General features: G+C 45.0%; 1 protein-coding gene across 3 annotated transcripts in view; it reads left to right on the forward strand.

The window, feature by feature from the left end:
- Positions 1 to 13448, forward strand: part of FOXN3 (forkhead box N3) — a 224068-nt gene that overhangs the window by 86186 nt on the left and 124434 nt on the right. The gene's annotated exons all lie outside the window — the stretch shown is intronic.

Below are 13448 nucleotides of genomic sequence, written 5' to 3' on the forward strand. Positions count from 1 at the left end.
AATAATGGTTTTGCATATATGTATGTACCTGAAGCATTCATTCTGTTCGGATTCTCTGTTGGTAGAAACCTGCAAAACTAGTTTTCAGAAGTGACTGAAATCTCCAAAAGAGAAGCAGATTCTCTCTTGCAAGTCAGCATTTTGTAATACGACTGTGATGTTACATGAACAGATGCTATCTTCAAGGAGAAATCAAATGTCAGCATTCCACTGCATCCCCCCCAAATGCTGGATCTTGCTACATAGTTCAAACTACAGGCAGAATGGCTTTAACTCTTCCAGTAATAAAAAGCCTCTAGGGGGTTGGATTAAGAGAAGGAATTAGAAGATTTATACAGCTTGTCTGGCAGGAAACCACAGAGGGAAAATGACCCACTGTTCATGTCTTTCAAACCTTGGAAAGAGATGCATTTGCTAAGTTTGACACAGTGTTTTAAAGCTTATTCTACTCAGTGCTGTTGCTGTGATGCACATATTCTTTTTCAGTTATCTGGGATCTGGGTGTACGACCCAAATATTGTATGTGGTAATGTGAATGCAGTGCTGCTTATGCATTGATTGCAATAGCTGCCAGTATTTAATATAGGTTTCCAGTGGTACCAGGAGATGCCAACTTTGGCCAGCTTTTTTTGGCCAGTTATTTTGCTGATTCAACATCAGTTTTCTTTAACAGAATAAGCTTTTTCCAAGCTTTTCTTAACTACATTGCTTTGTATCAAGATCACTTCACCTGAAATATTTTCCTATGTGCTTTTGAACATTTATTAATAAAACAGGTAGTTGTTGACTTATGACCGATCACTTAATTACTATTAGAAGTTACAACAGATTCAAAAAAAGATTACTTACAATGTATCCTCAAAGTTAGGACTACCACCATTACTATCACCCTGTGGGTTGCATAATCACATTACTGAGTCATTGACAACCAGCTAACATTTATGATCAATTAAAGTGCCCTGTGGTCATATGATCATTTTTGTGATCCATCGGATAAGGTGGATTCGGACTTATGACTATGTATTCACTTACTACTATGTGATGCACTTAATGACTATGGCGACTCACTTAATAACCATTGTAAAATGATTATAAAAATCAGATCCTGTCATGTGGTGATCCAACCTATGGCTACAACAACTTATAACCAAAATTCAAAGGTCAGTTGTGATCATAAGTCAAGGATTACTTGTAATGACAATTACATAGAAGATAACATTTGAGCAGACTTCATTATTTATAGATTGGAAATGATAAGGTAATTTCTAGTAAGTTCTCAATAGTCATAGTTACAAATACAGTCAATTATTATTTGTGATAGATAGTTATAGTCTACAAAGTTGCAGTAAACACTGAATTAGCAAATACTGGATTTCACCTGGGAATGTGTGCATTGGGCGACTCAATTTTTTTTTTTTTATGAATGGCCCAATTTTTTTTATGAACGACTGCCAGAAACCAGAAATAAATACTGGAAAAAAGCAAAAAAAACATAAATTGCAGTCACATGACTATGGGACATTGCAAACCCAAAATGATTATGGGGGGTGTCACTGGCCATCAGGTTTTTGAGTCTGGCTCAAGGGGGGTTTTGTCATAATATTGAATGGTCGCTAAGCAACCAGTCATAAGCTGAAGATCACCTGTACACTTATTCATTTACATGTAGCACACTTTCAGCAAAACCAGCTAGGTCTAGGCACCTTGTTTGAAAGGTTATAGAAAAACTTGGCTGGCTGATATTAATTGATATCCTTATATTTCTTGTTTTTCATTATCATTAAGCAAACTAATGTAATGTGATTATTAACCACTGCCCTTGGATACTTAAGAAATTCTGTTTATTCAAAGAATTGAATAGAAAATTTATATACAGATTGGATGTCTGCCTTCTGATTGCCTCTCACCACAAATTGTAAAATAAATTCTCTGTGAACTTTATCAAAATAACAATAGCAATAGACTTATATACCACTTCATAGTACTTTATATCACTCTCTGAGTGGTTTACAGAGTCAGCATATTGCTCCCAACAATCTGGCTTCTCATTTTACCAACCTCGTAAGAGTGGAAGGCTGAATCAATCTTGAGCCTCATCAGGATTGAACTCCAGGCTGTGGGCAGAATTAGCCTGCAATATTGCATTCTAATCACTGCACCACCAAGATTAGAGACCAAATTAAGTCGGATGAAGTCTAGTAGTAGAATCCCAGCAATCATTTCATTAGGAATTAAATCACTAAAATATATCTAATTCCCAGCATAAACCAAATATAGGCAACTGGTTCACATAGCTAATCAGGAATTAGGGGAATTGTTATCCATTAGGGCAGTGATGGTGAACTTTTTAGAGACTGAGTGCCCAGAAACTGGCCCCACCCCCACTCCGTCCCCTGCCCCGCCCCCAGGCCGCCTGCCCGCAGGGCCACTCACCGCCTCCAGGGCCCACTGCAGATCACCCAGCAGCGCCATGGCAGCCATGCCCTCTGCCCGCGTCCCGCAGCATCAACTGTGCGCGATGGGGCATGAGGGCAGAGTCTTGTCTATCCTGTCTGGCTGCCATGTCCTTGGCTGCACTGCTCTGCGTGGGCCACGCTTGGGGGCAACTCTTTTCTAGGGGGCTGCTGGTGAGGGAGTCATGGGGGAGGCAAGGCTAGGACAATGGCACGTGTGCCCACAGAGACGGCTCCGAGTGCCGCCTCTGGCACCCTTGCCATAGGTTCGCCACCACTGCATTAGGGCAAAGATTTTCAACCTTTATCACCTCATGGCACAAATCCCATAGGTGAGACTTCTGGGTCTCAAAAGCAGAAATCTATTGACATCACAGTTTAGTGGAGCTTGGGGGGAAAATGGAGGCAGTTCATCCCTAGTGATGTCATGGAAGTGCAGTACTGGCTGATGCATATGCATGTGGATCTTATGTGGTGTACAATGTGCCACAGTACAGCCATTGAAAACTACTGCACTAGGACAACTAAAGTGTAATTCTTTCCAGGTCCTGGCCTAGAATTGTAAGGTCATTAATTTTATTGAAAAATCTGATGCTACCAGCTGTGTCACCATGGCAGAATAAAAAAGGACAGGTTACATAATGACAAATGTTTCTCCAATCTGTTGGTAAGCAGTTTAAATCTGTGCAGCTCAGGGCAACATGTATGATTCTTCTCTCATGGAATTATAGCCCAAAGACATTGAACTTCATATCACAGATTCAATTTCAGGGTCTCCCAAATTAACAGCAACTGTTAAGTAGAGATGATTTTTTTCCATAGAATTTAATATCTCTTTCAATGAAGTGTTCATAACTTCTTCAAACAGAGTATTTTATCCTACGCTTAACCAGATTTTGTGATCTAGTTTGGTTCTCTCATTCCTTGTAGATTTTGTTAATTTACAATTTAGGGTTTTGCATTAACCAGATTAAGATCCTCATTTAGCCATGAAGCTCACTGAATACTATGTTGCCAGTTGCATTTTTGAAACTAATCTGTTTCTGAGATTATTACAAGAATAGAAATGGAGAGGGATGACTTTAAGTCGCATTCTGCTATAAATATAGTAAAAAGTTAAAAGCCAAAAAAGATATGCAAATGTTTAAAGTTTCTTTTTTACTTTCTACTTCTCTAATCTTGCCAAGTAGAACATTACTTCATTATTCTTTCTTCTCCCCAGTGAGAAGATGTCTACTTTGTGCCAGCCACACACATCTACCTCTACACTTCACTTAGACCCAAGACCACTTGATAAATGGTGTTATTGTTTTGCTTATAAAAAAGCCGCAGAGGTTAAAAAGCAAATCTTTGACCCATTAATAAAATTGAGTTGTGCATAGCAGCAAAGAAGTCCTTTTTCATTGTCCTCTATGCTGAAAGTGCAAATAAACATTCTTCCCCTTTTCAAGTCCTTATCTGACAGTGAAACGTGTCTCTGTAAAATCTTAGTGCTTAATCAGTTAAAAAAATAGTTTTCTGCTGATTATTAAATTACACCCAAAAAGAAAAGAGGGGTTATAGATCTGGGCATTCAACAACATTGAAAAGGAAAAGAATAAAAATGGCAAAGCAAAGTAGTCCTGGCCCCAATTAGTCTTGAGATTTCTTAAAGTGAAATGAAATTTGAAGGCCAAAAAAGAGTAGGGAGTGGAGCAGAAGGCCATGAAAAGTGGCTATGAATTTTATAAAGAGCCTTTCTTTTGTTAAGAATAATTCAACAGTTTTGTTCAAACTAATGAGCCAATCCAGTTTGGAAATCTTGTGAGTTCATTGTCTTGTGAATTTGGATCCTTATGAATGCTAAATATACTTCTATGAAACAGGCTTGCTATACAGCTTGCGTAGCACTATGATGACTTCCAGATCTCTCTCTCTCCCTCCCTCCCTCCCCCTCTCCCTCTACCTCTCCCCCCTCTCTCTCTGTGTCTCAGCTCTTGTGCATGACAGTTTCTCTCATATTGTTGTCCACTAGATGTCATGGTCTTTTAAAGCAGTATTCAGGGATGATGAATGAAAACTACAATCTAGGAATGAAAATCTTTATCCCAGAAATCTAATCATAGGTACAAGATTTGCCCATCTGGTCTGTGATACTTTTAGTGAGGAACCATTGCCCAAGATCCATCCTCCATAAGTGCTCTATATGTTGTCCCTTTTATTTGAAACTATAGCATGGATAAAGCAGAGGAGTGCTGATGTCATGGTTCCGAAAGAAGAAACTCTTCAAAGAACTTTGAGACATTGTTTATCTTAAAGAATCTTTAATGAGAAAGACATAGCTTTGGCACATACATAGGCAAAGCCAAAATCTGAATTCTCCTCCCCTAACACATAGTATCTAAGCATAATTCACTCCTTCATTTAACAGTCATTAATCAGATTTTCCAATTAGTTTGAAGTGCGAACTTTCCCTCCAGTTGCCTAACCGCCATTTCTTATCTCCTCTTATTACATACAACCTTGAAAAATACTCTACTAAGATATTGTTATGGCTAACTAATCTCCCTGCATATTCTTCCCCCTCCCCTCCAACACCATCTAATTCTAACTCTAAAAGTAATACACAGGTTAAATAGAAAATGTCTGCATCTTCGTATATTGTTACAGCAGGAACATCTGATGTTAGCAGCATTGACATCTGGCCCCTCTTACAAAAGGGACAGATCCTGTAATGTGAACAAAAGCATATGTTAGGGACTATTTTTCGGTTTGTTGGGGTGTTTCTCATAAAACCTTTTGATGAGTCTGTCAGCTTTCACCTTGTTGGATTTCATCCAAGTGGCTTCAGACAACGGGTATCCCTTCTATTGTACTAGGTACTGCAGTTTCCCTTATAAAAAGACTGCTAGAATCAAGAATATGTTTCACTTCATAGTGGGTCTGTCCTGCAACTAGGAGGGGCCCGGGTGCCTTCTTAGGGGGAGGTCTTAAAGTGGAACCCCGACAAGGTTTCAACAAGCTGCAATGGAAGACAGGGTGAATTCTCCCTAAAAGTCTAGGGAGTTTTAGTTCTATGGTGACTGAATTGATGATCCTTATGATAGGAAAAGGCCCCAAGAATTTCGGTGCTAACTTCTTATTGGGTAATTTGAGGCGTAGATATTTAGTCGACAGATAAACCTTTTCTCCAACTTGGAATGTTCTTTGGGGAGCCCTCTTTTTATCAGCCTGCTTTTTATAGGTCTCGGAAGTCTTTTTAAAGAGTTTTTGTATTTCTCCAAACTTTTTCCCACCCCCTCACCCATTGATCAAGTTTCTGGGAGGCAGAGGGCACCTGAGGGTATTCAGATATTGGGCTGAACTCTTTTCCTGTGGCTACTCTGAAAGGCGTGTAGCCAGTACTGCTGTGAACAGAATTATTGTACGCCACCTCTGCAAAAGGGAGGAAGTCAGTCCAGTTTGTCTGTTGGTAGGAAACGTAGCATCTGAGATATAGCTCCATCATTTTGTTAGCGGATTCTGCAGCCACATTGGTGGCTGGATGAAAAGCAGATGACAAGCCTTGAGATGATCCAATTAATTTAAGAAAATTCCTCCAAAACTTCGCTGTGAAGTGCACCCCCCTGTCCAAACTTATTTGCTTAGGGGTGCCATGCAGCCAGTAAATACATTTCAGGAACAATTTGGTCAGTCGTTGGGCAGATGGGAGTCCTTTGCAGGCAATGAAATGAGCCTGCTTTGAGAACAGGTCTTTCTCCAGCATGATGACTGAAGAATCCACCAATGGGTTATTTCAGTCCTCCTGCCCAATCAGACCAAGTTGTCAAGTTGTCACGCCTCCTCATTATCTGGGAACCTCCCAGTTTTCATCTTGGTCTTCGCCCATGATGACGTGATCTCTTAACTCTCTGTAGTTTGGAGCAGGTCTGACTAGATTTTTTGATTCATTGGTGGATTCTTAAAGCTATTAGGTTTAGTAAAGTTTGTTTCCCTCTCTGAAGGATCTATTTCTGTCTTTCTCTCCCTTTAGTGTTAGAATAGAGCTTTTTGCTAGAACGGGGGGGCCTTTCCCTTCCCTGAATTCAGCAGTCTGCTGAATCATCATAATAATTCCCAAAAGAAGTGGGGAGAGCTTCTTTTCTTCGGCGGGGATTACAAGGGGATCGCTTGTGCCTTTCCAGTAGCGTGCGTGCTGTTGTTCTGCTTGGTGGCCGCCATTTTGAAGCCTCGTGGCTTCTTCCTCATCGGGCTCGGTAGGGAGGCTCTGTAGAATTCTCTGTAGAATTTACAAAACAGTCTCTTTTATTACGTTATTTCTTCTCTGGGAGATTCTAAAGGACTCGTTTCGGATAGAGACGGGGGAAATAAGCAGATTGTTTACTTTTGCTTGCTTGTGGCTGCCGCTGAAGAAGTGGGAGCCTCGTGGTGTGGTGGCAAAAATTTTCGCGCCTAACAGCTGTTAGGCACAATTCACAGCATCATTCCCTGATTAAGCTGCAAGCCTTTAATTAGCCATTTCTTCTCTAGCTGTCTTGCACTGACTCAGGAGGCTTGATTAGCCTCCTTCTCCCCCTTCCCCCCCTTCCCTTGTTTCTCTCTCACGAGACATCCCAGGTCCACAGCTTTAGGGATATTCTTTCTTGGGCTACGCCCATATTATACCCAGGCTAGGACGCCATTTTGTGTTAAAAATAATAATAATAATAGGAGAGAGACTGATTGCAGTCAATCACATTGGGGAAACACAGTTTACTGAGATTGTTGGTATTCATTTTGTCTTGAGTCTTATTGTTTCAGAAATCACATCTCCTATTCAAGGCACTCTGTGATCGCATATGTGGAATCAGCAGCAGCGCCAGTCCTTCAGGCCTGGTTGCCATAGTGCTTGTTCTGCCCCTCTGCATCTAGTGGCTGCTCCAGCATCCTGACCATCGCCAGTATTGTGGGACATGTGTGATTTCATTGAGGACGGACGAGCGCTTCGGCGCCGAGCGTGAGTTCTGGTAGCCAGTGAGCCGACTCACATCAATCCACATGAGGTCCCTTGCAGACCGAGTCAGGCCAAAGGCAACTTTGGGTTGTATCTCGATTAAAATGGCAGAACCAACTGAGCCACGTCCCTTGGACACGGACGTCACTCCCGCCCCAGCTGAGCCAGCACCCGAGCCACCTTCAGGTGAGGCCAAATCTAAATCTAAGTACGGCAGGAGGGCTGGCGCGGCAAGCAACAGACTGGCCAACCGCACACACAGAGTCCTGGAGAAGCAATTCTCCCAGGCCCAACAATTGTCTGCTGAGAAAGATCTCACACTGTCGACCTCCACACCACCAGAAACGGGAGCACCTCAACCGTCTACATCCAGAGAGTGGTCGCAGGAGATGGTGTATCAGCAGGTCCTGACTCGGACCCTTAGTCAGGTAGGTGCATCTTTATTTGGGCAGGACCTTAATTTGCCAGGTCCATCAGCAACTCCCACAGCTATCATCACACCACCTGCTGCAGGGTTAAGGTTTCCGCTAGAGCAGTCCGTCTCTGACCAGCTCCAGCTGTGGATATCTCAGGCTGTGTGCCAAGCCATGGCATCAACGGGTCACCAGTGGGCATCTCCCACTCCGGGGCCTTCCTCATTGTCGGCACCAACAACCGCCACACGGCCTTCACTGGAGCGATCAGATATGGTCTCCCCATCCCATTCTCTGGATTCTGACTCCGATGTTTCGGATTATGTGGGAGGCAAGGACGGTTGGTCGGATTGTGAGGAGCCCACTTTTGAATCCCAATCTATGTCAGAACTGTTCAATGCTTCGTTTTTTTCTGCCTTGTTATGCAGAGCCTATGAGGCAAGTAAACTTTCCTCCCATCTGGTCCCAACCGCTCAACCTTCCTCTGATCAGGAAACTAATCCTTTATTCGCTATGCCAGTAGATACACACCTCCATATTCCCTGTCCCCAATTATTTCTCCACAATATTCAGGAACAGTGGGAGTCACCAGCTGTTCAGCCGTCACAAGGGGCGACTGAGCGCAAAATAGTAGACATGTCTAAGGCATTAGTAGACCTATTAGAGGTACCGAATCTCTAGCACCTCTATATTCAACTGCCAACCTCCCCGCTGACGTATCTGATGCCCTTAAAGCAGAGGATAAAAAGTCCGACATGGCCTTGCGCAAAGCGCATTTGGCATCCGCCTGGGCAGTCAAGGCAGCGACGGCAACTTCCTTCTTCGCAAGGATATCTATTACCTGGCTGCGTCAGTTACAGGATAAAATTCCGCTGGTGGAAACTAGGGTTCATTAGGACTTAACCAAATTATTGGCTACATCCGAATATATGGCTGACGTCTCCCTGTATTCAGCCAAACATTCAGCCCGAGCAATGGCCTCCAGCGTGGTCGCTAAGAGACTTTTGTGGTTAAAAAACTGGAGAGCCAAAAGTAAGCATAAGTGGCGCGTGGCCACAGCTCCCTTTAAGGGCGGCAAATTATTTGGGGAGACCCTAACGCCTTATTTAGTCAAGAACAAACAAAAGCAAAAAGTAATCTCTCAGGTGGCAAGGAGGTCTACCAGACGGTACACTCCTTATAGTCGCCGGCAGCCCTTTCGGGCAGGGGCAGCAACGGACTCTGCGCAACCATACCTAAATTGGAGCGCTCCTTTGATAGGGCAAGTTATAGGGACAGAACCAGGTACCAGTCACAAACCAAGCATTCCTTTTGTGGCAGAGGGGGTCGGCCCTTCCGCCGAGGCAAATGACTCAGAGGGAGTTCCTCCCATTGGCGGCAGACTAACTTACTTCATATGCCAGTGGGAAAGAACAACCTCCGATTCCTGGGTTCTGCAGACAATCAGAGAAGGTCTGTCCCTGGAATTCAAATCCATTCCATTAAATCACTTCGTGTCTTGCCCAGCCATGAGAAACCGGTAAAAAGGGGGCTCATGGAAGACGCCATCCAACATCTGCTCACCATCAGGGCAATACAGGAGGTTCCCCCAAGCCAGGTGAGGCAGGGATATTACTCCATCCTGTTTGTGGTCCCAAAGTGTTCGGGGGGATGGGGAGCGATCCTCGATCTCAAGGGATTGAACCTCCACCTTCACTACAAGAGGTTCAAAATGCAAACACTGCACTCCATCTTAGCCAGCATCAGGTGGGGGGATTTGTTGACCTCAATAGATCTGAAGGAGGCGTATCTACACATTCCTATCCTCCCACATCATCGCAGGTACCTGAGATTCTGTTATCTCAACCGCCACTTCCAATAGAGAGCTCTTCCTTTTGGCCTTTCCTCAGCCCCCAGGGTCTTTACCAAAATCCTGGCAGTGTTGGCGGCTCACTTGAGACTGATCCCCATACGGGTCCAGTGTTATCTGGACGACATCCTGATCCAGTCCCAGTCAATCTCAGCCGCCCATTCAGACTTGGCCCTCACCATAAAGACCCTTCAGAACCATGGGTTCCTGATCAATTTCAGAAAGAGCCAGATGAATCCCTCTACCCGCCTGCTTCATCTGGGAGCGGTGATAGACACTGAATCGTGTCATGTGTACCTGTCAGAGGAGAGGCGCAGGAGCATCAGGGACCTGGCTTGCAAGTTGTGTAGAAACAGGGCTGTGGCATTGGCCACGCTTTCTCAACTCCTAGGCAAACTAATATCATGCATAGCGATCGTGCCATGGGCCCGGCTACATACCCGCGATCTTCAATGGTTCCTACTTCCGTACCAGAGACAGCATACCAGTACATCCAACAAACTGGTTCGGATTCCTCATCAGATACGTTTATCACTTGGCTGGTGGATTTCATCAGCCATTCATAAGGGGACCCTGTTCAAGGAGCCCAGTCGACTCCAGGTGACCACGGACGCAAGCCTCTTCGGTTGGGGGTCACACCTCCAATCCCAGATAGCTCAGGGCCGGTGGTCGCAGGCAGACCTCAAACACAACATAAACTGGTTAGAGCTCAGAGCAATACATCTAGCTCTCCAAAAATTCCACGCAGCAGTCAAGGGTCAGCATGTACTGGTCCAAACAGACAATGTGGCCGCAAAGGCCCACATGAATCGGCAAGGGGGCACTTGGTCCAAATCACTCATGACGGAGGCCCGAGCATTGAGCTCTTGGGCAGAGAAACACCTCTCCATCAGAGCTGAGCACATCTTGGGGGAGGCAAATCGACAGGCAGACTTCCTCAGCAGGTCGACAATAGATCATTCGGAGTGGATGTTACATCCAGATATCTTCAGGGAGATATCAGTCAAATTTGGCTGTCCAATTGTGGATCTGTTTGCCTCCCCAGAGAATGCTCAGATGCCTAGATTCCTTTCTCAGTTCCCCTCTTGGGGAGCAGAAGGAACAGATGCGCTTCAGAGCAAGTGGCCACAAGGTCTCTTGTATGCCTTCCCCCCATTGCCGCTACTTCCAGCAGTAATCAGGAAGATCCTGGAGGAGCATGCGGAAGTGATCTTCATCGCCCCTTACTGGCCCAGGAGACCGTAGTTCGCGGATTTGGTGAGTCTTTCATCCTCAGCTCCGTGGAGGATTCCCGACACCCTAATACGACTGATATAGGGGGATCTCCAACATCCAGACCCCCAATGGCTTCAATTGACAGCCTGGCACTTGAACGTCGCACCCTAACCGGGGAATCTTACTCGGCGGAGGTGATTGATATGATACAGGTGGCCAGGAGACCGGCAACGAACCGAATTTATGACCATACTTACGTGGAAGCATTTCTGTCATTGGTGCAACAAGAAGCACGTAAGTCTATTACAGGTGACGATTCCCAGGGTACTGGAATATTTAATGGAGGGCGTCAACAAGGGGTTGGTGCCCAACACCTTACGCAGACAGTTAGCAGCTTTGTCCTCAATTCTGTCATGGGACTCCTCGGGCTCCTTATCACGGCATCCAGCCATCCGGCCCTTCTTTAGGGGGATCACAAATACCAGACTGCCTGTGATTCATAGGTATCCCTCTTGGGATTTACCTCGAGTCCTTCAGGCACTAACATCATCTCCCTTTGAACCACTCAAAACGTGCTCACTGCGACACTTGTTGCTCAAGGTCTCCTTTCTGATTGCCATTACCTCAGCCAGGCACATTTCGGAGTTAGCTTCCTTGTCGGTTAGGAAGGACCTGTGCACGTTTTATGAGGACAGGGTAGTTCTCAGGCTAGACCCTTCATTCATCCCAAAGGTTAACACGGTTTTCCATAGGGCGCAGGAGGTCATCCTTCCAAAATTTTGCCCTCACCCGTCACATGAATTGGAACGATGCTGGCACACTCTAGATGTAAGGAGAGCCTTATGTTGCTATATCAAGCAAACGAAGCCCTTCCGTAAGTCAGAAGCCCTATTTGTGTCCTTCCAACCTTCGTCAATGGGACAAAAGGTATCAGCTTCTACCATAGGTAGGTGGATCAGGGCTTGCATTTCAAGCACTTATGTCTCTCTTGCCTTGCCAGTTCCTCATCATGTGACGGCACACTCTACACGCAGTGCTGCTACAACCGCAGTGTGGGCAACTCAGGCGTCCATTGAGGACATTTGCAGGGCGACGATATGGTCATCGCCATCACCGTTCATTAGGCATTACCATTTAGACAAATTTGCTCCGGCTGAGGCTGCTTTTGGTAGATGTGTCTTACAACAAATAGTCACCCTATCTGGGGATCCGGCCCCTATTGACTCCCACCCTTAGGGACTCGAGAAGCTTTGGTACATCCCATTGGTGGATTCTTCAGTCATCATGCTAGAGAAGGAGCGTTGGCTTACCTGAATGCCTTTTCTCAGCATGATGATGAAGAATCCACGCCCTCCCTAATAGTTGTCAGTTAGGTCCGGGTGGGATACTCGCTAGGTGATTTTTGCTTAATACCTGCTTGAGAGTCATCACGTTGAACTGTTGTCAATGGCTTCGCCCATCGATGAAAACTGGGAGGTTCCCAGATAATGAGGAGGTGTGACAACTTGACAACTTGGTCTGATTGGGCAGGAGGACTGAAATAACCCATTGGTGGATTCTTCGTCATCATGCTGAGAAAAGGCATTCAGGTAAGCCGACGCTCCATTACAGTCCAGATAACAGTATTTCCTCTACTTTCAGGTAGGTCTACTATAAAGTCCATAGCTATTTCTTCCCATGGTTGAGAAGGGTCTGCAACCAGCTTGCAGTAACCCAGGAGTTTTCCCTGAGATTCTTTTCATTGTGGCACATACATTACAACACTTTACGTAGTTTTCCACATCCCATTTCAGCCCTGGCCACCAAAATTGCTGGCGGATGAGATGTAGAGTTTTTAGATATCCAAAATGTCCAGCCTGTTTTACATCGTGGCTGTGTTTGAGAGTATTAAGACGGAGGGCTTCAGGCAAATATAGAAAGACATAGCTTTGGCACGTACATAGGTGAAGCCAAAATCTGAATTCTTTTTCATTAAATGTTTCCGCTAGGTCCCAGTATTCGCTGGGGATGAGTGGTTCGCCTGGTGACGGTGAGGCAGCCATGTGAGGTCGCTCATTAGGTGGCCTAAAGTGTCCTGCAACGTCAGTTGAATCGGAGGGGGGGATTTAGAGCCTCACAGTTCTCATTCCTTTCTCCCACCAGATAAAAGCTTCCATTTGTCCAACCAGGCTAGCCCTAGGATCACCACCTTAGTCATTTTTGGAGCCACCAAGAAGCAAATAAACTCCCAGTGCTCACATATTTCTAGGCATAAGGGCTCAGTTAATTGCATGACAAGAGTCCCTCCCATCAGGGAGCCATCGGCTTGCTCAAACCTCACAGGCTTGGAGAGCAATTTTCCTCATATAACCAGTTTCATGGCAAATGGCAAGCTAATAATGCATCGGGAGCATCCAGAATCAACTAACACTTTTAGGTCTACCTGTGCTCCTGCCTTAGGGATTATTAGTTTGGCAGGCAGTGAAAAAGGTGGGACATGTCGACTCACCATTGGGTCGTTCTCTCCTTCATTTTCGCTATCGAAAGAGGGTAGAGCGCGGGGGGGG

The sequence above is a fragment of the Crotalus tigris genome, unplaced genomic scaffold, assembly GCF_016545835.1.
Source record: "Crotalus tigris isolate CLP2741 ecotype Arizona unplaced genomic scaffold, ASM1654583v1 scf7180000024506.1728113, whole genome shotgun sequence".
Classification (NCBI taxonomy): domain Eukaryota; kingdom Metazoa; phylum Chordata; class Lepidosauria; order Squamata; family Viperidae; genus Crotalus; species Crotalus tigris.